This window comes from Haliotis rufescens, unplaced genomic scaffold, assembly GCF_023055435.1.
Source record: "Haliotis rufescens isolate VD_foot unplaced genomic scaffold, xgHalRufe1.0.p SCAF_27, whole genome shotgun sequence".
Lineage (NCBI taxonomy): Eukaryota > Metazoa > Mollusca > Gastropoda > Lepetellida > Haliotidae > Haliotis > Haliotis rufescens.
The window spans coordinates 4,351,538-4,377,157 of record NW_025963968.1 but is presented as its reverse complement, the minus strand read 5'-3'; the positions used below and the strand labels follow the sequence as shown (position 1 = coordinate 4,377,157).

At 38.7% G+C, this 25,620-nt stretch overlaps 1 protein-coding gene across 1 annotated transcript in view; it reads left to right on the top strand.

The window, feature by feature from the left end:
• Nucleotides 1-17,215: 17,215 nt before the first annotated feature.
• Nucleotides 17,216-25,620, top strand: part of LOC124139370 (fibroblast growth factor receptor 2-like) — a 60,285-nt gene continuing 51,880 nt past the window's right edge. Inside the window, exons 1-2 of the mRNA XM_048402592.1 lie at nucleotides 17,216-17,594; nucleotides 19,692-19,949. The gene's annotated coding sequence lies outside the window, so the exon portion shown is untranslated. The remainder of the gene's footprint in view (nucleotides 17,595-19,691; nucleotides 19,950-25,620) is intronic.

Sequence of the window (25,620 nt, the reverse complement as noted above, 5' to 3'; positions counted from 1 at the left end):
CGGGGTAGAATAGGTCTTCACCAACCCATGCTTTGCTGTAAAAGGCAACTATGCTTGTCGTAAGAGGTGACTAACGGTATTGGGTGGTCAGGCTCGCTGACTTGGTTGATGCATGTCATCAAATCCCAATTGCGTGGATCGATCATCATCACTATTTGTTTGCCTTTATTATTATATCATGTTGAAGTGGGTGATATTCTTTTGATCCTCATCCTTATCCTCACCCTCATCCCCTTCACCTCTCAGTAGTGGCAGCTGGACGCAGAGTATCAATACATCCCATGGTCTGGCTGTCCTGGTGTAAAAGTTTACTCCAACAGCTCCAGCTGACAAGTCCCTGCATCAGCTGCATGTATGTCATATCTTCCTGTACACTTATCTCATATTTCTCATAACCTAAAACTCATTCTGGGATATTTTGTTCTAAAAATAGTTAATTATACAAAACTACACATTTTTAACCAGTTTAAAAATATATTAGTTTGAAAGAGTATATATATGGTTCATTTTAAAGTAGGATGTATTGTTAAAAATCGTAAGCTAATGCTCATTTATTAAGTTTTGTCTAGCTTGGTGTTTGAAACACATTTTTGTGAAAAGTATATAAGTATAGAGGCTACTTATATCATTGTGCCTTTTAAAAAATAAATTTTGCAAATAGGCTATATTACTAACCCGATGCTTGAGACGAGTTACCACGTAAATAGGGTACATATTTCAGAGCTTTGGAAAGAACCATAGTCAAAGCTAAGTGGCCATCTTACAAAGAAAGTTACATTCTCCATCTGTTGGTTTCAAGGGTTTGATGTATGTAGAGAAGAGCTGTGATGAAACAGCCAGCCCACCTCGATATCCTATCCCCAGTCTGAGAGTCTGATGGCAATTCAGTTTCAACACCATCCTCAGCTCTATGTCCGTCCTGGAATCGGGCAGAGCCGTTTCATTCAATTACGACCCACGTAAACTCATCCCATCCCTACATCCAAGTTTACATTTGCTAACAAGTATGGCATACTTTCTGTGGTAGTTCAGTCTCTATAATTCTCCTTGCCAGAAAGGTATTTGTGCCAAATAAAAGTTTCCCTGCCAACTTTGTACAGAAAGTCCCTGCAAAATATAAACAAAATCAGTTTGTAGATAAACAGTTTACTCCTGGACACCATCTTTCCTGTTTGTGTTCTCCTTCACAAGCAAAAGAGTTTTATCATCGAGATTTCAAGATGGCCGCCAAATACGTCTGCTTACAAGCACTTATCCCACCTGTGAAGTCAGCCGGTTTGACAGTTGTACACACTATCACAAACACATAAGTCTTCTATCTCTTGAAATATTTATGAAATGAAAGTTATTTTAAACATTAGGATAATTAGCATTCCCATTTTCAGAAATATGGCACACCAACATGCAGTGCTGTTTGCAGGTTTTTATTTCAGTCTGGGGAAGCAGGTTCTGTGATAAGAGTGTCTGTGTTTGTTATTCATGGCAAAGGAATCAGCATGGACTGTGTTTTGATATTGTTCTTTTCTCTTTATTTCAGATGATGAAATCCACAATACACAAACAGAGCCATCATGTTGTGGATAATGCCTGAAGTCCATGGAAATGGTACGCTAATCACCACATTGTGAAACAGAATTGAAAATGGTAATAGACATCTGCTTAATACTTTCTTTTCAAGGTTTATAGTATATATTTCATTGAAGTAAGTGGCGTTGAGGTAGCCCAGTGGTTAAAGCATTTGCTCGTCACGTCAAAGGCCTGGGTTTGATTCCCACATACTGCATGAAGTCCGTTTCAGGTATCCCCTTACGTGGCATTGCTAGAATGTTGCTAAAAGCGGCCCAAGGAAACACTCACTCACTCATTGAAGTAACTATGGAGAAAGTAAACCGTGACTGATAAAAGATCATATTCACCTTCTGGGATCAATTGTAGTGCTTCAAATTTTGTATGGCTACATCAGAATGAAACAATAATTATACAATTGTTTCATATATGGATAAAATAATATATACAATTGTTTCACATATGGATAAAATACTATATACAGTTGTTTCATATATGGATAAGATACTATATACAATTGTTTCATATTTGGATAAAATGATATATACAATTGTTTCACATATGGATAAAATACTATATACAGTTGTTTCATATATGGATACAATAATATTATACAATTGTTTCATATTTGGATACAATAATTTTATACAATTGTTTCATATGTAGATAAAATAATATTATACAATTGCTTCATATGCAGATGAAAACAGTTATATACACTTATTTCTGAATGGAAGAAATAGGATCCAGTACAATTACCTCATGTAGAGATAAAACAAACCAAGCAATCATTAAGTTTAAAAAAGTAATCCACAAAACAAGGTGTTTGCACTTAGCAGTAATTTGTTCGAAAACTCATTCCATCGCTCTCATATATTTCAGCTTAACAGTGGAACGGAAGTATTGTTATACATTTCTGTCATCAAAATAGCAGTTAGGCTGAAATTTAACATCATGCAATACTGGTGAAGAAATTATATCCCAATTAGCTTTGTTAGAATTGCACAGCTGCCTAAAGGCAGGACATGGACAGATTTCATTGGAGTTTTTTCTATTAAAAATGGTTTAAAATCTTTGTTTACATTAATCTGTTTAGGACGGTGAGATCTTATGTTGGCTCTACTTACAAACTTTTCTGAAGTTATTAATTTAACGTAAACTTGGTTATAAACCAGAGATCTAAGTCAAGACTTTCGTAGTTTCGGTGTCAGTAGGTCTGTGATGAAAAAGGCACATTCAGATATGTGAAGAAATCATTTATCACTTGACTACATGTATTTAATAAATTGTTTGATAGGCATTTATCAGAAGCTGGCAGATGACAATGTGGACACAATTTCTGGATAACAACTACTTAAATATACCATTGTGGGGATATATTAAAACATATTAAAGAGGTTTTCTTTTCGTAAACTGTGTCTACTTAGTCAAGTATTTAACATTTTGATATATGTATAAAGTTTACCATCTGATGTCATGATGCACAGGAAAATACTATTCACTTGTCAACTAATATTATGCTTGATTTGTACCTTGAAGTGAATATATTCTCTCGTTAGATGACAGAGGTACTGAGTTGTTAATGAAGGAAACAGTTAACACGATAGCAGTTAAGATAGCATCAGAAAATATTTTAGTTCACAATTTTGGAATGTTGTTAACATTTTAGAAAGGTTCACAGTTACATGAAACATACACACACAGACAGGTTAACGTGAAATATAACAAGACATGACGGAGTATATAACAACTATGGCACTGTGCATTAAAAAAATATTAGTAAGCAATGAAAAATATTCAAAAGCAACTAATGAGTGTATGACTTTTTTTAAATAGTGACTTGATTTAAGAGAAACAAGATTTAAAGACTACACAATAAGATGGTAGCATGGTAATAAACCAATAGAAAATTGAAAAACAAATCATGGATGAAAGTGTAGGACTTTTAAAAGTGTGTCCTGATCTATTTGACAGAAATAAGATTTTAAAACAAACTAATACTTGAGGTGTGAACATGGCTTGTTTGAAAGACAAATACTGGTGAGAGGCGAAGTACAATAAAAAATGTTCAAATGGGTCAGCTCAGAATAAATATATTCAGTCATGAACACTTGCAGCATTTTTATCAGGAAACCCCTAAGATTTGACATTGATCCTGTTAGGCAGGGCCCCACAATGGGGTGACCAAAGTTCAAAAGGAAGCACTTTAAACCAATTTATAGCAATGTAAACAAGCCTGACATCTCAAGTTGGGAGATATATGGGTCACATTACCGGGGCCACTTCAGCCCCTTGTGCGGTGGTGTAAGGCTGACTGTGGGTTGGTTGTCTGGTGGGGCCACTTCAGCCATTATGTGTGGTGGTATGAAGTTAACTGTGGGTTGGTTGTGTTGTGGGGCCACTTCAGCCCCTTGTGTGGGGTGGTGTAAGGCTAACTGTGGGTTGGTTGTGTTGTGAGGCCACTTCAGCCCCTTGTGGGGTGGTATAAGGCTAACTGTGGGTTGGTTGTGTTGTGGGGCCACTTCAGCCCCTTGTGTGTGGTGGTATAAGGTTAACTGTGGGTTGTTTGTGTTGTGGGGCCTATTCAGCCCCTTGTGTGTGGTGTAAGGCTACCTGTGGGTTGGTTGTGTTGTGGGGCCACTTCAGCCCCTTGTGTGGGGTGGTGTAAGGCTAACTGTGGGTTGCTTGTGTTGTGGGGCCACTTCAGCCCCTTGTGTGTGGTGGTATGAAGTTAACTGTGGGTTGGTTGTGTTGTTGGGCCACTTCAGCCCCTTGTGTGTGGTGGTGTAAGGCTAACTGTGGGTTGGTTGTGTTGTGGGGCCACTTCAGCCCCTTGTGTGTGGTGGTGTAAGGCTAACTGTGGGTTGGTTGTGTTGTGGGGCCACTTCAGCCCCTTGTGTGGGGTGGTGTAAGGCTGACTGTGAGTTGGTTGTGTTATGGGGCCACTTCAGCCCCTTGTGTGTGGTGGTGTAAGGCTAACTGTGGGTTGGTTGTGTTGTGGGGCCACTTCAGCCCCTTGTGTGGTGGTGTTAGGCTAACTGTGGGTTGGTTGTGTTGTGGGGCCACTTCAGCCCCTTGTGTGTAGTGGTATAAGGTTAACTGTGGGTTGTTTGTGTTGTGGTGCCACTTCAGCCCCTTGTGTGTGGTGGTATAAGGCTAACTGTGGGTTGGTTGTGTTGTGGGGCCACTTCAGCCCCTTGTGTGGTGGTGTAAGGCTAACTGTGGGTTGGTTGTGTTGTGAGGCCACTTCAGCCCCTTGTGTGGTGGTGTTAGGCTAACTGTGGGTTGGTTGTGTTGTGGGGCCACTTCAGCCCCTTGTGTGTGGTGGTATGAAGTTAACTGTGGGTTGGTTGTGTTGTGGGGCCACTTCAGCCCCTTGTGTGTGGTGGCATAATTAGGCTAAATAAGGGGTTGTTGTGTGCTTTGGCCACTTCAGCCCCTGAAATAAAGGACTGGAGCAGACATTCAAGGTGAAACGCACATAAAAACTGTAAAAGTAAATCAGATAGTTTTTATGTTCTAACATTTATCATTTAAACTTCACAGCAACAAAAGAAGATTCATCTCTCTGTCACAGGTCTATTTGCCGGGGTAGTGACAGGGATTTTCTCCATGGATGAGCTCTTTCTCATGCCCATGGTGGGACAGTGAGACCCTGGGGTGTTGAGCATCCCCTTTGTTTGGGGTCTCACCAGCCCCTGAGGTCATTAATCTGGGGTCGGAGAATACCGTGATCCCTGTTTCAGTCTTGTTGCAATCCCAGCCAACAATCATGGAATTTTCTTACCTTGTCCGGTGGGTAAGCCGATCCCATCACGTGGGGTGTGCTGTTTATCCTAACAATATTGTATCTTGTAAATAAACATAGGCCGATATGACGCTATATCTGTGATCTGGCCTTTAGATAGTTTAGCTCTTGCTGCTTTTGAATTTTTGTCTTTGATCAGCTAGTAAGGAAATATTTAGAAAAATAATTGTGAGGTTTATTTTATTATTTCTTAATGAGCTTGCTTTCTTTCATAACATTTCATTTTCAAAGGAATGTGGAGATTTTAAAGGAAATGTGTCAGAAGCCCCACTTTAGACATTGTGAGATGTTATAAAGAATTGCTGCAGTTTATCGCCCCTTCTGTTTGTAACAACTGGTAACATCCATGCAATATGTCTAATTGTGGTTACACTAATAAATGTGCTTATAACTTATGTCACACAAACTCAGTTATAAATTGTTTTTAAAGAAACAAAGTGATCCTTTTATTGGTGTCAGGACTTAAACAGCCATCATTACACACCAATCCCAAAACAAGTGCTAAAAATGTGAGGACCATGCTGCATATACCGCCATGTTGAAACAGCTTGCTGGTTCTGACTCCACACAGGCAGTAGGGTAGCCCAGTGGTTTATGTGTTTGCTCATTACACCCTAGACCTTGCTTCATGTCCCTAGTGTATGAGACCACTACTTGGTGACCCAAGCCATGTCTAACCTGGAACATCAAAGGCAGCATCACTCACTCACTCACTCACTCACTCACTCACTCACTCACTCACTCACTCACTCACTCACTCACTCGAGTTCCTGGTAATGGTCTTCGAAACAGTTTTCTGGTTATAACAAGGGAGTTTAGGTTATAACAAGGGAATTTAACATATTGCTTCTAGTTTTTGGATATCTCTTTTCTCATCCTGACCAGACTTTATCTTGGATGCCAAGCCATTTCTGTAACAGGGACTCAGAAATATTAAATATCAATCAAAAATAATAATTATCTTTAAACCCTGAAATGTAAAATGAACACTCTGCCCAAGGGTTGTAGAAATGTATCAAGGTTAAGATAGGTCGGCAGCAAGGAGATTGGGACTGCTGGTGCCCTCCATCATCTTGCTATGTCTACCGGGGAATTGAATATGATTCACAAGAAGCTGTTTCATGCACTCATGGCAGCTCTTTTGGAGTTCAAAATATATTGGGAAGAATAAGTCACAATTTTGAATTATCATTCATCTAATCCTACAAATCTAGTAAGATGAAAACCCACCCTACAATCCACAAAGATGACCTCATTTTGATTATATGTTCTTCTACAGATAGTTTGTTCTCAATTTACAATAAATATATGTCATATACCCTTATAAAAAATCATAATGAATTTAAAAACAAAAGTATTTGTTGTTCCTCTACTAAGCATGCAGACCCCATGAAACCGAATAAGCTGCCAAAGTAGACACAATTTATGGATAACAACTTATTTATTTTACTGCAATGGCGATGTTTCGGTGTAGATCCTTATCTTGACAACCTTATTAGCATCTATACCGAAACGTCACCATTACAGTAAAATAAAAAAGTTGTTATCCATAAATTGTGTCTACTTTGTCATCCGTCAACTTCTAAGTAATGCCTATCAAACAATTCGAATAAGCTGCACTGTCAGTTTGCCTGCCTAATCTGTACTGGCCAATACTATAGATATCAGTGTATATCAACAAATCAAGGCTACCTAAATACACCCCACTCACACTTACATAAGACTCTTCCAGTTGTCAAGTATATATGTAGGTATTTGATAACACTTCTAACACTACAGAGGGCTCATGCTGATTAGGAGATTTGACACTTCAGGAGTGTTTATCTATAAGCCCCCACTTATATCGGATCAAGCCCCCTCCATGTTTTACTTATGTTCGTATAGAGAGATCACAGGTAGGTTTGATTTGATATGGCATTAGGTCTTAGTAGGTGTTATACATACTTGATAGCATGGCTGGATTAGGAAGATAAGACGAGATTTAGCTTTAACGGGTTATTTCAGTTAACGGAATATATTTACCTACTTGATTCACTGAACGCTTTGTTGAATTAGTACCTGGGTGTATAACAGGCCTTACTGTATGCCCTGATCTTAAACACAGGTAATGTAGCATATGTATTATGTAATAAGGGTTTATATATGTAGCCAAAGTTTACTTGAGCCGTTTCTTTAGTGTTGACAACAGATTTTAACATTTATCATATCATTTAACACATCCTTTGTGGATAACATCTCACCTTTATTGTATACCACTCCAGTTGTAATCGGGATATTTCTGTCTTAATTTCCACAACACACAAAAATGATCTCCCATGCAATTGTATATTTAAATAGAATGAGATATCTGATTAGATAGATAGATAGATAGATAGATAGATAGATAGATAGATAGATAGATAGATAGATAGATAGATAGATAGATAGAAAAAGAGAGAGAGAGAGCAAGAGAGAGAGAGCAAGATAGATGGATGGATGGATGGATAGATAGATAGATATATTGGCTAGTGAACAATCCCAATTTGCACTCCTTCCGATTGAGCAATGTACACAAGACTTATTTATTCGTGTATAATATGCACCCGTGTGTTATATGCACCCTTAATTATTGGCAATTACTTTCTGGAAAAATATATCTGTCATGTATAATACGCACAGACTTTTCTTTTGTATCATTTCAGGCTGTCAGCATAAACCATGAAATTTACGATCTTTCAACTGTTTTTTTCCACCAAAATTATTTTCTATTATAAGAGACCCATATTTCTAATTTTTAGAGCGCCCTGGGCACTTATTACATCAAATACAGTAATAATATTTACTGGTAATTAGAAAGCATATTCTACAAAAAAACAACTTTTTTTAGAAAACATAATGACATAACTCATTGATACATTGTAGAGTAACATTTGTTTTCTTCATTTCAAATAAAATAGGACAGTAATCATTATAGTATATTACCTAACCAAGAAAAGGAAAAAAAAAATTTCCCATAAATAAATATATTAATATACATAATCTCAAGCTTTCGGTCTCCCGGCCTACATCAGACACACTCTTTCCATATAGCACTACATTATGTGAGATGCTGTGATGTCATTACTAACTGTGACATCATAGCCATTGTCCATTGTGATGTCATGACAAAAAGAAGAAAATGAAGATAAATTTACCTCAGAAGAAAGAATTTACTGTCATTAAGAACAATTTTTTTCTTGTCTAAAACACTATTAATTTCTGGAAAACATGATGATAAAATTGCTCTGAACAATAGACCAATGTGTTAGCTGTTCTTTCCGTTTCACTTAGAATAAGAAAATGAATACTTAATTATTATATTCCTTAAACAATAAAATAGGAATATAAAATCTCAGCTAGACAAAGGCTTGTTTTGAGTATATTATTTTAACAAAAACACATACAGCATATATACAATGAATGTCTTTATCCAGAGAGTTCATTACCATATCATGTCCTCTCCATGAGTGAAGGGGTCACGCACAGAGGCGTCACATGAATTCAGTTCTGTACGTAAAACCAGGATCACACTGACTTGTTGAACACGGAGAGGGGATTATGCAGATTAAGTGACTCACCTGGAATATGTATTAAAGTAATAATCCTCGACAAGTTGCCATGAGCGTAGTGTGTTTAGGTAAAGTTAACTGAATATTGTATTAATGTAATAATCAATGGCAAGTTGCCATGAGCATAATGCTAGAGCATATTGTGATTATGTAAAGTTAATTGAATATTGTATTAAAGTAATAATCCTTGACAAGTTGCCATGAGCATATTGCTGGAGCGTATTGTGTTTAGGGTAAAGTTAATTGAATATTGTATTAAAGTAATAATCCTTGACAAGTTGCCATGAGCATATTGTGTTTATGTAAAGTTAATTGAATATTGTATTAAAGTAATAATCCTTGACAAGTTGCCATGAGCATATTGCTGGAGCGTATTGTGTTTAGGTAAAGTTAATTGAATATTGTATTAAAGTAATAATCCTTGACAAGTTGCCATGAGCATATTGCTGGAGCGTATTGTGTTTAGGGTAAAGTTAATTGAATATTGTATTAAAGTAATAATCCTTGACAAGTTGCCATGAGCGTATTGTGTTTATGTAAAGTTAATTGAATATTGTATTAATGTAATAATCCTTGACAAGTTGCCATGAGCATTTTGCTGGAGCATATTGTGTTTATGTAAAGTTAATTGAATATTGCGGAGGAAGCAGGTGTATCGTGTTCTCGGCACTGTCACATGTGACATCATGAGTTTCTTAGAGAAATCACTAGAGCCATGTGCTCGCCATCAGGTTTGCTTTCAGACACTGGTAAAATATATTCAGTCAGCTTGCCAAATTGTGAATAAATATATTTATGATAGTGATAAAGATTATCCTGTATCCAATTCAATATTGGTATTGTTATGAAGATCCGGGTTAGGATTGGTCTTCAACAGCCCATGCTTGCTGTAAGAGGCGACTAGCGGGATCAGGTGGTCAGACTCGCTAACTTGGTTAATGTATGTCATCGTATCCCAATTGTGTGGCTCACTGCGCATGATATCAATCACTGGTTTGTCTGGTCCAGACTCAATTATTTAGATCACTGTCATGTAGCTGGAATATTGCTGAGTGTGGTGTTAAACAAACAAACAAACAAACCTTTATTAGTAACATTTAATACTTAATCCGTAACATTTGAGTTTTATTGCATAATGGTGACCTTTTCAATTGAATTACTGTTAACTGAATGACTGCCCAAACATTAGATCTTGTTATGCAGATAAACCTTCACTAAATATTGCAAAAGCTACAAAAATAAAATTGATTGCTAAAAAATATACATATGTTGTGTTTGTTAGATTAACACTTAGTCAATGAAAACATTTCTTTAAAATAATTTAGTTTTTTCCTTGAAAGAAACTTTCATCTAACCATCTAATCCAGGAAACTAGACTTTGTTTATTTTGATCTAGACTTGCCTAGGTTTTAAGTAAAATATGTATATATTTATATTTATATAAATTCCACAGTCATGACGCAGGACTATGTGTTTATATGCATATTTTATTTCTAAAGTTATTGAGGAAATTAATCCTAACTCGATCTTGACACATTCAATTATTTTCCAATTATGACTTTATTGTCTCCTTTTTTTTAGCATATTGAGCAAAACTCTGTAAACACAATACTGGTCTGGCTGAGTCCACACTGCATTACATGTGTATATACGGGAGCACCTTGTGTGGGGTCGGGCTGGGATTGGTCCCCGACACCTATGCTGTTGCTGGAACTGCCAGAACAGCTGCTTTTCTAATTCAATATGGTTTGCTGTTGATTTTTGTAAGTGTCCTGTTGTGTCAAACAAACATCAATATGTATCAGTTGACAGATGTTGTTTTCAACTTTACTCGCCATGTATGACGTCCCATTATGTTGTTTCTGTGGGGAAATGGTATATGTCAACTCCATGCATATCACTGAGATGAAGTTACACAAAAATTCAACTTTGTTCCTTCTTGGATTACAGATCCAACAACCCTAATCTACAATAATTCAGAAAAATAATTTCCACTGGTACTGCCCTCACCCCAAGTATTGCTGTTGATTATTATCCTTGTTTCAGACATGGATCTTAGCATGACTGTCTGTGTTAATATAAAGTAGGTACAACAACTTGGTGAAACATAACACTTTTTAAAAAAAAAGTAATCACTAAAGGAAGTCTGAATGAAATTGGCTTCCAAGAGAATTGTTTTAGAATAAAATTACAATATCCATCCTATAAATACTGCCGACTATCACACTTGTTCAATCAAGTTGATGGTGGTGATGATCTAGAGTTATGTACCCTTGCAGTGAGTACGATCTGCTTCCAAGGCGGTCTTAAATTTGTTTGTAGTTTTTCTCCTGCCCTTTACTATTAGTGCTAAAAGAAATTGTAAAAAAAACATGATTGGCTTTTTTCTCCTTTTTTTCCTACTCCATCTCTTGACTTTTGAAAAAAATTCTGTAATTAAACAACGGTGACCTTTAACAGCGATGCATAGTGTATAGAGCTACCAAACCTTAGCTGATGCTCGGATGAGCCAGACAGTCAGATTCAGACTATGGTCATCTATGGAAGCTTCAGTCTCCTGCCGTGAACATAGATCCTTGTGAGCTCCATGTGTCAGTCTGTGAGTGAGTGAGTTGGGTTTTACGCCACTTTTCGCAATATTAGTGGCTATAACGAGTTATGTCCCTTCTATGTCCCTCCTATTAACCAGTCAGATACCATCATTCATATCACTTGCATTTGCTTCAAACAAAATGGTGGCTTCCGGTCAAGACGATCTCATCAATAATCAAGATCTATAGTGTAATAAAATGGGTCTTACCCTGCGATGTGCATCAAATCACGTAAGCACCTGGATTAAAAACATGAAAAGGTTTGCAAAATATCTGTCGACTTCCTGTTGACAGTACACATGCTTTGCACATCATTGCAGGTTGAAATCCGTGTTATTTACGAACCGGATGTGTAGTTCTTTATGCAATTTTGATTGGACTATGCATAGACTCGTTAGTCCAGCTAAAATGTAACTCCCAAATTCCAGCCTAGTTTGACAATGATGGAAACTGGACTTTTATAGGCAGTTAATGCCCTTGCCTAGGGAAGATGCGAAGACCCAGGTACAATTCCCCACATGGGTACAATGTGTGAAGCCCTTTTCTAGTGTTCCCTGCTGTGATATTGATGGAATATTGCTTAAAACGGCATAAAACCATACTCACTCACTCCAAACAGGCTCTGAATTGTCCATCTATTGTTTATGAGTGTTGATTTACAACTATAGCTTTAATTCCCCAATACACAAGGGTTTAACCACACAATATTTCTAAATTACATCAATCTATATTTCAATTTACCTACACTGAATTTGAAATGGAGAAGTTTGTGCCAGAACCAGGCTGTTCACGGTGGATAAATCCAGACAAAGCATCTACAGTCGCGATTCTCTTCCCTGGCTCTCATCTTGATTGGTTGTCATGAAAACAGTGCCCTAGAAATGGGTACATTTATTTAAAAGCACACAAAAGAAGGGTATTATTATCGCCAAATGTTATCAAGACCTACCCAGTCCCAGCAAGTGTTTATGGTAACTCGACACTCTGGTATGCGACCCTAACGGGTTACTTCAGAAAAAGAGCACCTAAATTTGCATTTACAAGATTTATGTCTATTCATTCTCGGTCTTCATACCACATATTTAACGGTTTCTCCAAGTTTTCTGTCGGATAAAATGCTACGCTCCGTTAATGTTGATGGGAGGTATTTTCATAGCAAGTGGGGTATGGTGTCAGCTGAATTTAAATCAGATAGCACAGGCAGATATTTGTGGGTTTAACTTTCAAGTGTTGTTGAAATAAACCCCACAGCATTGTCTACGCTGTAATACCTTACTGCTTCAAATTTAGGTCAATGCTGAAAATTCAGTTGTGATCTTTTCTCTCTCAGTGGCAATAAAATATGTAAGAATAAAATGCCCCTAGCAACCCCCAAATTCTAGGTACGAAAGACTCGCCTTATACACAGCAATATACGGAACTAATCATTAAGTTATAGAACTGAAGTGTTTTTAATAAATTTGATTAAATAACTTGATGAAGATTTTGTTTGTCATAAAAACTGTTTCTGTTACAAGCCTAATTATGCTCAAATCAGAGGTTGAGAGTAATCACAGTGTTTGAATAAGTTAAAGCTTGAGTTTTTCATATATCATGAACTGCAAGTTAAACTTCAATGGAAATGTACACTATCTTTCCAAATGTTGTAATGGATGAGAAGTATTACACTATTTGCAATGTACCCAGTTAGAGTGAGTGAGTGAGTTGGGTTTGATGCCACTTTGAACAGTATTCCAGTTATACCACGACATGTCAACCTAATGTGGGAGGAAAGACCCAAGTGATGCCGGTCTCAGACAAGCATGAGTATGGTGCTGACAAACCTTGAAACATTATCGGGGCAAACCTGGATAATGAGACAGAGAACCAGTCTTGACAAATGCTTACTAAGGTCAAATTATCGGTGTCCAAACATGTCATCAAGTAATCAAGCAGTAATAACGGTTTTCTTGTTAACAAGTTGCCATGGCGAAGATGTTGTAAACATGGAAATAAGATTAAAAAGTACTTGCTAGGTTTGACCAATTCTGCATAATTCGAACATCCTTTTGTTTCTGTTTAACTTTCACTTTTATTCCAAGACTTGTTTTAGGAAATCAACTTCAATCAGCCATAACAACACTTTTTCTATTGATTTAGGAAAATGGTCCAGGTTTGACCCCCCCACATAGGTACATGTGTGTCTGGCGCCGTGACCATCTCTACGTGTGTGTGCTTCACACAGTATGTTCTTGAAGTAGATCAGTTTTTGGGATGATTACGGTACTGACTGTTTGTATAAGCCAAGCTGTCTGACACTATCAAGAGCCTTTGCTGTGCATTGGGTACAAATGGGATTGTTACATGGCTGGGTTTGACTCCAGTGCAATCTCTGCTTATGACTCATCCCAAGTTTGTGGCGAGATCTCTGTTTGTTAGGATTTAAATCCAATTTAATTCTTAAATTAAAAATATCCATTTGTAGTATATTTTTAGGACATTCAAACATACCTGTGTTGTGTGTTACATGCATGATTACTTCAGTGGGGGGTTCAGTTTGGGATGGAATTATTGTAGCTTTGTTTGGCAAACCTTTCTTACAACTGGATCTCTTAACATGCTAGGGGCGGTAGGGTAGCCTAGTGGTTTAAGCGTTCGCTCGTCACGCCAAAGGTACAATGGGTACAATGTGTGAAGCCCATTTCTGGTGTCCCCCGCCATGATATTGCTGGAATATTGCTAAAAGCGGCGTAAAACCATACTCACTCACTCACTTAACATGCTCCAATGATTAAAATATATTATGATGAATTTACCCTTTTGGTTTTTCACTGAAATATACAATACATTTTATCAGGTATTGTTTTTTTCGAAGTTTATGGATTTTTATTGCATATAGAAGTTGTATTTTCTTCTTTTTGTTTACCACAATGAACAGGCCAGCTAACACACCTAGACAAGTAAACAAGCAAACATGAAGCAGGCTTTTGTTCCATGGTATTCCATGTTCCAACCAACGGTCTAAGAAAATTCACCAACAATGGTCTTCACTTATTGTACCTATAAACCCAGACACATGGCCACCTCACTGTGTAAGGACATCGCATACCTTCCTTATACCAGGGGGACCTATGAAGATCCGGGGTAGAATAGGTCTTCAGCAACCCATGCTTGTCATGCAAGGCGACTATGCTTGCCGTAAGAGGCGACTAATGGGATCAGGTGGTCAGGCTCGCTGACTTGGTTGATGCAGGTCATCGTATCCCAATTGCGTGGATCGATGTTCATGATGTTAATCACTGAATTGTCTGGTCCAGACCCAATTATGACCGCCGTCATACACCTTGATTATTGTTGAGTGTAGCGTTATACAATAAACAAACAAACTTTGGGAGTCCATGTGAGGATATTAACAATGTGCTGGTGTGACGTTGATTACCGGTCGTGTTATTTGCATATCCGTATATCCAAGGGGTCAGTGTATGGTTCTCAGCAGGAAGTGACAATGGGGTGACGATGGCTTGCGGTATATACAATCGATGTCCCAAATCGGTCGCTATGACAGTAGGACCCCAGTACCCACTGCTTGTTGTGAGAGATGATTAAATTGGTGATTGGTGCTCACAATGTGTACCCATTAATGTGGACCAGTGCTCATGCTATCGACCACTGGTTTGCTTGGCCAAGACCTGATTATTTACAGAGCATGAATATTGCAGATTGACACAAAACAACATTCGCTCATATTTTGATCATTTCGTCAAATCCAATGTTTTAATAACAACGTGATGTTTTTGCATTCCAGTTCAGAAAGTCCGAGGTATGGAACGTTGTTATGAGCCGGATCCCAGTAAGTAGGAGTAAGAGGATTCCTGCACACCATCTGGTAATGTCCGCTAGCACTGACCACTGAGTACATCTTTACTAAGCCATGAAGAAATCCTCAGGTTATCCAGTCCCACTCCACTCCATGCATGTACTTCCACTGGGGGCCCCGTAGAGGTGGGGTGTTAATTAGTAAGATTTCATCTCAGAATTTTTAAGCACCGAATGTGAGATCAAACCATTAAGAGCCCCGGGAGGGTATTTGAGTACTTGCTACAGAATCGCTTCACCTTTATGACTCGACCGTTGAGATATTGAAATAATTGATATGATTCATATTCGACCATGCCAATAAGGAATCTATAAAGTCTTCAACATGTTGAGGCTAACAGATCATAAGTAAGTCTTTTGACAATACAAAGAATATATAGTACCAGAAGTATAGCTTTGGCCTAGAACACTTAAATTTCCTGATCACTTTACTCTACTGGCAGATGTGTATCATGATATAAGGATATCTATTTACCATTAGTATCATGATATTGTGATACACATCTGTACCCCTGTACACTTTACACCTAGCCCCCCTCCCATGTGTCAGCTGTGGTTTGCCTACACCAGAAGCCAACATCAGGATCAAACTCAAGACGACAGGCAGGTAGGATCCACAGGTGTGTTTTTTTGTTTAATATAGAAATGAGCAATAAGACATCTATATGATGATGGCCTGTTAATAATAGTCTGGACCAGACAATAAAATGATTGATAATACGTCCATCGATCCACACAATCAACGTACGCTGACACTTAATCAACCGAGTCACCGAACCCGACCACCCAATCTATTAAGTCCCCCTGTACGACCAGCATCAGCTGCTGGGGTGCAGTTCTAACCTGGAACCCCAGCAGGTTCCACAGGTAAAACACCACTTGATCACCCCCTGCCCCCTTCTTACCTGGCCTTAATTACCCAGCATCCCCTCCCCCGGTACCCCTCACGTAAAATGTGTGGGAGGATAATGGCTGCCACAGTCTCAATCTGACATGATCCCTGAGCTAACACCATGCCTAGTTGGTTTCTGCCTTAATTACAGCTAGAAGAAGATGTCAAACAAGACAGGGTCGGCCAAATGAACTTTGTAAATACTCCAATACTTCTTCTGATTAGTGATATACCTTTGTGGTTTTCCTGTGTACTGTTAATGTCTTAACTCTTCTTTGTCCAGGGCCTTGGTCCCCTTCACAAAGTGATTTTAGTGCTAAAATGATCTTAACTCCCATATTTTAGTGAGTGAGTATGGTTTTATGCCATGAACAACTATCTACGTCATCGCGAAACCAGGACGCTCAATCCGCCAATCCACAGACCAGGAAGCTCCCCATGAGTGAGTATGGTTTTATGCCGCTTTTAGCAATAATCCAGCAATATCCCGGCGGGGGACACCAGAAATGGCCTTCACACATTGTACAATGTCGGGAATTGAACCCGGGTCTTCGCCTGATAGCAAATGCTTTAACCTCTAGGCTACCTGACCGCCCTCCCATATTTTAACATAGGCTTACGGCAGTAGAAGCGCAAAGATGGCTTTGCATATATAATACTCAAAATAAGTTCAAGGACACCCATTTTTTTATGGGCTATAGTTAATCTGTCACCGCTGGTGGATATTGCAACACAGCCTTCCTATGGTGGGGGGGCGGTCGGGTAGCCAAATGGTTAAAGCGTTCGCTTGTCATTCCGAAGACCCGGGTTCGATTCCTGACATGGGTACAATGTGTGAAGCCCATTTCTGGTGTCCCCCGCCGTGATATTGCTGGAATATTGCTAAAAGCGGCGTAAAGCCAAAACTCACTCACTCACTCCTATGGTAGGTGTTCCTTTACTTATTTTGAGTAGTATCTATACACCATATAATTTTAACTCCACTTAATTCCATGATGAACGAAGGTGTTCCGAAAATAAAGTTAATAAATAAAACTTTAAAATTGGTACCAGTAAGCTGTTCATCAGAGTTTGTTGTTTTCTGATATGAAGATTAATGATATGCCATGGACATTTTTATAGATCCTTGGGAGGACAAAAAATCTAATTGGAATAGATACAATTTGCAATGGATGAGTTAGCCCAGACAGGTCTTATAATGCACCACACACGATAACAGTGTACAAGAAGAGAAGAAACAGGCGAAGAAAGTTTGCAGAGTTGATTGCATGACAACTGTTGCTGTGGAGAAAGAGGTGAAAAATATGAAAACATGTACCATTTATCAGTGTCATCGCTGCTAACATCTCCAGTAAGACACGTGTCCTGTCCTGTAGTTTTAGCAGCATTGAAACTGGTAAAGCATTGCATCCTTCAAGACAACATTAAAGTGAATTGGTTGTAATGAGGCTAGGCTTTTTTAAAACTTGATTTACGAATCCTTCCACTTGAAAAAATTGAAATGTGACCAAAAATATGTGCCCTGTTTTAAAAATATGCATTTACTGTCTCTATCAATATAAATAAATTATTCCAAATACTATAATTAAAACCTCTTGAAAAATTATCTTAAAAGCTACTTGAAAATATAAAAAAATATTTGAAATTGGTATTTTTTATATATATTAACTCTTATTTCTTAGGGACAGATAGATATTAGGAAGTGCATGTTTGCATGTTAGCATCTTAGAATAGAAAAAAATACAGTAAAATTCATCTGTTTTGGGAACTTTAAGTTTTAGTCTTCAATTTGAGTTATTTTTCCTTAACTGTGTGACGCCATGGTGCACTATGTATAAAACTATTACAGTCTGGTTGTTTCCAGGTTCATGGAATGTACTTCCTTGTACGCTTTCCTTGTTGGATAAATTATCACTCTGATTTTAGTGTCTCAGGTCATCGTCTTTCATTCACGATTCGAAAACAAAACCATGCAGACAAAAATGTGTTTTAAAAAAAAAGAAAAAAACTAAAATCTGGAATTGATGAGAAACGTTTTTTGTGTGGCCTCATACTTCATGACGAACATGCACGTTCCTGCATGTGTGTGTTTGGCTGTTAGAGTTTGGCGTGTGCACCTTGTAACGCTGTTGACCCATGGGTCTTCATTTAGTCTTGTAATTACGGACTGCATGGAACAGTAGCAGGCTGATCGTAGCCAGATCTCCACGAGGAATGGCCAATTACCTTGCTACAGTATCAGGCGGGGGACTTTATTCTGTCTTTATTGAGATGTCTGCAGGGTGAGGGGAAACGTGAGATGGCTTTCATTGAAAGTGTGTGTTACCTTTGAAGAAATATTGCAGGGGAGGTGTACAATCTTGGTTACATGGTCCCCATTTACGGACAGTCGCCGGATATAACATTCAGATTTAGACAACCCACTCCAACAGTCAGACAATTAACTGATACAAAATTCAGACAAACCCAATCCAACATTCAGACAAACCCAATTCAACATTCAGACAGACCCAATTCAACATTCAGACAAATCCAATTCAGGCAGTTGCCTTAGTCCAAATTTCAGACAGACCCAATATAATATTCAGACAAACCCAATATAACATTCAGACAAATCCAATTCAGACAGTAGCCTTGGTCCAAATTTCAGACAGACCCAATATAACATTCAGACAGACCCAAAATAATCTTCAGACAAACCCAATATAACATTCAGACAAATCCTTATGCAACATTCGGACAAACCCTTTCAACATTTAGACAGACCTAATTCAACATTTGGACAAATCCAATTCAGACAGTTGCCTGATCCAAAATTTAAACAAACCAAGTATAACATTCAGACAAATCCAATTCAGACAGTTGCCCAATCCAACATTCAGACAAACCCAATCCAACATTAAGACAGACCCAATTCAACATTCAGACAAATCCAATTCAGACAGTTGCCTTGGTCCAAATTTCAGACAGACCCAATATAACATTCAGACAAACCCAATATAGCATTCAGACTATTCCAATCCCACATTTAGACAGACCCAATTCAACATTCAGACAAATCCAATTCAGACAGTTGCCTTGGTCCAAAATTCAGACAAACCAAATATAACATTCAGACAAATCCAAAATAGAAAGTTGCTATGATCTTTGTTACTTTAATACCATTACAGAGCTCGGAGAATTCTTTAGTGAGTCAAAGTTGTTGCTTGGATTATTTCCTGATTTTCTTATTAATGCCAGCTTTTGGTGGGACAAATGAGTATTGTTTTATAACGTAAGGCACAGACGTGGCACTGTATGGACAATTTGGAAATGTCGCATCACCTGAGTGAAATATTTGTTGTCCAGTCAGTAAAAAACAAATCAGTTTTATCAGCGCTACTCTGTTGAAGATGGGTTGTTGCAGCGAGTGCCCTGGCTGACCACGAGCTCATGATGTCAATCACTGGATTGCCTGGCCCGGAATATTACATAGACAGAATATTGCTGACAGTTGCGTAAAATAACATTCCCACACTCTGCAACGTCTTTGCAACCAAAACCTGGAGACGTGTATTCTCTCTCACCTTGGACTCTAACTTAGTCGACGACGAGTTCCTCAGCATCACGCCGACTAGTCAAGAACAACGACGACCATTTGGATTCTCCAGGTACGTGTCCTCATAAAAAGTGCTAATGAGCTATTAAATAAAAAAGCCAGTATCAGGAATGTTCATATCCTGATACAGAATCAGTCTACCAGCCCGAGCCTGTAACGACTTACCATTATTTATCAGGAATCCGTGGCACCAGATAGCACCAAGGTAGACACGCCAGTACAGTAGCGGCAGCACTACCTTGTGTAAACTCATTGTTCCTGACACGATAAAAGATCATCCCAAAAGTCAGTCGTGTTCATTTAGTTTATTGAAATATTTATCGTTATTATTTTTCTTCATATATATTATTCAGCTTAATACTTTATATCATCCCGTTTGTGACCTTTTCTTCTGGCGGAAAACATGCAAATGAAGCAACAGTTAAATTGTGAAAGTGTTCTTGAGACAACCCCTAGATTGTGTGACGTCAAAACCGAAACTCCCTACAGTTGGGCATGGTGCAAGGAGCTTTCTTTAGACCTTTGTTTATCAGGCGGACTCTGTCTCGTTCATCTGTCGGGTCTGGCTTGCCTTCTGTATATATACACACTAATTACCTTAAATTTAAGGAATCACCAGCAGGTATGGCCTGGCCAAGTTTTATCTCTGTAATTACTGATGATAACATAATACTACCTGTGTCTAGTAATTCTAGCTGTTTGTTTGTGCATCACGGGGTCAGATTGCTTTCACTGTGAAACCCTATATAGCAGGTAGAGCTTTGTAGCATATTCTAGAGAGTATACGTGAAGGCCGCTTTCCCTGCACCACAGGTTGAGGGGAGCCTGATTTGTAGTGTATGTATACTACTCAAAACAAGATAAGGAACATCCACAATTGGGAGGCTGTGTGTTGCAATACCCATCAACCATGATAGATTAACTAAAGCCATATGAAAAACATGGTGTTCTTTAACTTCTTTTGAGTAGTATATGTTACGCTCAGCTTGCCATATTCCAGCAATATTCCAGTTATGTTCACCTCTACCACAGCGTTCTGAGTTTAATCGGGACTAATGCAGACAAACCACTGGCTGACATCATGAGCACGCTTCACTCAGTCGGTACAATGATGCTCAATCAGCAATAACCGATGTGATTTCTGTTTGTTCAGTATGTCTACACATTTTTGCTTCTTATGAAAGTGTGTTGGTTTGAATGTGTAAAGATATAATATTTAGAAGTAATATTATTTTGTACAAACGTTTGTATATGAGTAGATCAATGGGTGAGTGTGGTTTTACTCGGCCTGGGCCACATCACGCCAGGGACACACATTGTATCCCTGGGGGAGTGGAGCCCTACCGGTCGCATCCAACGTACCACAGAAGCCAACATTAAGTGCCGGGTATTCACCCATGTTTCACGGTGGCTAAAAAACCCCAACAAGAACTGGTTATTCTATGGGGATGTATTTGAAACGGGTATCATAGGAGTTATTTTGGACCTTACGTTTGCATTGTTTCGGCGGCTGTTTTCAGCCCAGTAACGTATTGATAACGTTGGTAATGTTTTGGTCAAATCGATTTTTAGTGTACAGTAAACTACGGTTAAAACGAATTCAAAGGGACCACGAATATCAGTTCGTTATAACCATACTTCGTTATAAGCATATATGCAGCAAATTGACGGGACCTAAACTTAAGCTCGTTATATCCGTCGGTTCATTATAAGCGTGTTCGTTATAAACGTAGTTTACTGTATATACTTTCTTTTGCCCGGGAGTTTTGAAACATTTAAATTTTACTTCAAGAACTTTTTTTCCAAACACAATGAGTAGCATACATTTCCAGCTTAAACAATTCTATACCTTTCGCCCATATGCTTTTTTTATTCTGACCCAACACAATAAATAAGAGGATACAATCATTTTTCACAAAGTCATCCGGAAGACTAAATTGCTTTCTCCATTCAACAGTTCGTTAGGTTATCTTGGCACATATTAATATCTCATACACCGATGGAATACCATACACTTGATGTGGTCTGCCTTTAGAATTCAGCACCACAAAGTATACAAACACGGGATCGGGTGATCAGGCTCGCTGACTTGGTTGATGCATGTCATTTTATCCCAATTGCGTGTATCGATGCTCATATCAATCACTTGATTGTCTGGTCCAGTCTCGATTATTTACAGACCGCCGTCATATAGCTGGAATATTGCTGAGTGCGGCGTTAAACAACGAACAAAACAAACGCGATGACGTAATTTGGAAATTGTGTCGCAAGATATACCGGCTGATGCTGAAGGTGCTCGCTGAAAGTTTGTAAGTTTCTCAGTTAAGGTTTCATGGTTGTAGTTTTTTCTAATCGTTGGGAGCGCGAGGCACTTTAGTATGTAAACATAATACAGTGTATGCACATTATGTAAACAATGTTAGTCTATTGGGAGTACAACGTAATGGAGAATGACCACAGGAGTCCATGGTGTACAGCATAAGGCAGTGTGACCTTACAGAATGTGTGTATATATCATGTTGACACTCAGTGTCGGAAACTTTGAATTAAAAACATGTTTGGGTTTGGTGTGAGTTGTTTATTTTTTGTGGAAATGACAAAAAGCTCGCCAGAAACAGAGAGACAGAACGATTTGGAAAAACAACAACTTCTGAAGTATAACGCCAGCCAAGGGTACAACCAAGACAACGAACATCACAGGTGAAGTGCATACACAAATACCGGATCACATAAACTGGAGAGAGAAAAAACCGTGATAGTGTAATATGCGTCATGATCGGCTGGTATTGTACAATGACGTTGAATTCATTCTAAAAGCATGAAGTTGACAGGATGCCAGGACGCGGGTGACCTTGACCCTGAGCTATGTGTGATAGGACATGAACGACACAGACATGCTCCAACATATCAAACAGGTACAGATGTTTCTTGTCAAATAAATGTCGCTAATTACTTGTCATATGAAAGGACGACATCATATGATCACAATGTTGTTACCTCACCGCGGGCAAAACACAAGTCAATCGTTGTCAAGAGTAATATATTATAAAAAAAACAACTGATGACGTCTCGTCCAGCAGCAGTGATGTCCAAAGGCAAGGTCACATCCAAAGCATCCAACCAGTACTAGGTACAGCGGTTGTGAAAGAATCGTGTTCCGATGATATGGCGTCTCATTGTTTTGGCAAATGCAAGGATCAGTTTCCGTTTACAGCGTCCACCTGCCAATAAATGATGAAACACCAAGCAACACAACATGCGAAAGGTAGAGGCCATTATCATATTATTATGTTAATAGACTTCCTACCGTGAAGATCCGGGGTAGAATAGGTCTTCAGCAACCCATGCTTGCTGTAAAAGACGACTGTGCTTGGCGTAAAAGGCGACTGACGGGATCGGGTGGTCAGGCTGGCTGACTTGGTTGATGCACGTCATCGATCCCAATTGCGTGGATCGATGTTCATGTCAATCAGTGGATTGACTGGTCCAGATTGACTGGAATATTTCTGAGTGTTGCGTCCCCCCCCCCCCCCCCCCCCCCCCCCCTCCCCCCCCTGCGTTAATTAGTATTTGAAGTTGTCGATGTTACGTTGCTGTGTGATTCCATCGTGAAAAAGCAGGGATAAGAAACGAGGTGATCGAAATATTACTTGGACATCTGACATAATCAAGTACACACAAATGTGATTCAAATGATACCAATAGGAATCCTGACGTGGTTGTCTACCAAATATTGCCGTGTGCAGAGCGCATGGATACGTAACGAGGGTGAACGAAAAAGCCACTTGGACATGACCAGGAACTGAAAGGGGTACTGTAAATATGTGTCTACATTTAAATATCAGTTTTGGTCTAAGACTTTCTGCTGTTTAAATATTAGAAAACGTTTCCTAATTATTTTTCACACGTTTAAACCTTGACCGTTACCACTGGTTTGTTATTATTCCAGAACATGCACGCAAGTCAAATCTGAACATTTTTCTCATTCTTAATTATGCTATCTCGTGTGAAAAAAGGGTACCAGCCTATCCTACCTCGTACTTTGTTTTAAGTAAGGGACATTTGACGTACTTTTGTAAGTGTCGAGGCATGACCTTCATTTTAGAATCGGAATCGTTGAGTTAGATGCTGAGGCACATTTCGGGTAAAGAGTTACTATGTAAAAGAAAAGAATATTGTCGCGGCAATGACATTGTATGATGGTCACAAAACTTGGCATGAAAAACGGCAACGGGTGCTCCTCGATCGTAGTTCAAAAACCATGAGGCGGATATCAGGGAAAAAACAGGTGACACAAAAAATAAACTCTTCTTTTGGTCGGTCAAAGTTGGCGCGTCTGTATACGGACTGACACAGAATGTCAAGGGGGCTGGGCAATTTACACGCTGACATCTCTATAACTGACTCCCAAGACGTGAAAAGGCGGATATGAGTTAATCTAAATACGTCAAACATGCGATAAGTTTGAAATCAAGAAGTTCGAACTCTTCCTTGTTAAATTTACAAAATTCAATTTATAATTCAAATCAAACACGCTTCCGGATACAAATCTCCTTTACAAGCAGGATGACTCTATTAGTAATTCCGAGTGGTAATTCTCTACGTATATCTGAACTAACAACTTTAACCACTTCACACAGGAATCTGCAGCGATGGAAAACATTTCCCGGTGTGTCAAAATATGAGTAGACAAATTGAAAAGATAAGAAAGTTTATTCACTCCATCCTTTCTTTTTATCTTTCTATCCGCTATGTAATAAAATCCAGATTGGGACGCTGTTACGTGGAAAGGGAGGGGGAGACGCCGGTAGCTGGGGGACTGATTATTCAAACCCTGCTATATGATTCCGTCTGTGATAACTCACTAAGAGAGGAGCGGCGGGGAAGATACAATCACAAGCGGAAACTCCCGACAGTTTATCTCATTTGCGTATAATTTCTAAATAAATTCGGTAGATAGGGATAAACATTTTAACCCAGCTCACACTGCAGACGTGCGTTTATATCCCATTCATGTTACCATTTTTTGTACGTTGAAACTATAACGTAAATTTTCATCGCCTTCTTTAAGACCTTTGTCGTCTGTGGTCAGAATTGAATTAAGCTAGAATGTGCATGCCGGCGGGGTGGGGTGGGTGGGGGGGGGGGGGTGGTGTCTGTGTGTGTTGGGAGAGGTGCAATAAAATGTTGGTGGTGCGTGCAGGGGAGTACCTTTATGTCGAACTTTTATAGCTCGAAACGTCTTCATGTCTTAAAAATATTCCGTGAGATCAACTGTGGATTTTTGTGCAAATATTTATTAAGTACACCCGATTTGCGTCTCTTGGCCTGTTTAAATATTTGAATAAATTTCATGAAATGTATGCTACCCAAAAGAAGTTAAAGATTATCCGATTCTTACTTATTACTAAAGTTGATCTGTCGTGGCATAAATTCTTTTGAGTGGTATGTAACATATCGTGACAAGTTTCTCTTTCGAAGAAATAAAGTGGCGAAAAAAATACATTTTAGATACATGTAAGAAACATTTTAATGAGTAATAGTTTACTTGTAGCAATTTTCATAGATGGTGGTATAGGCTGTATTTTATGTGCAGGTATAGATCCCATATGTACTTTATACGAAAAGGCCGCTTCTAAAAGGCAATACACAGAGGGACGTGGGGTAATTCTTGACGTTACTACCCAATCCAATGATTGAATGTTGTTTAACACCGCGGTTTG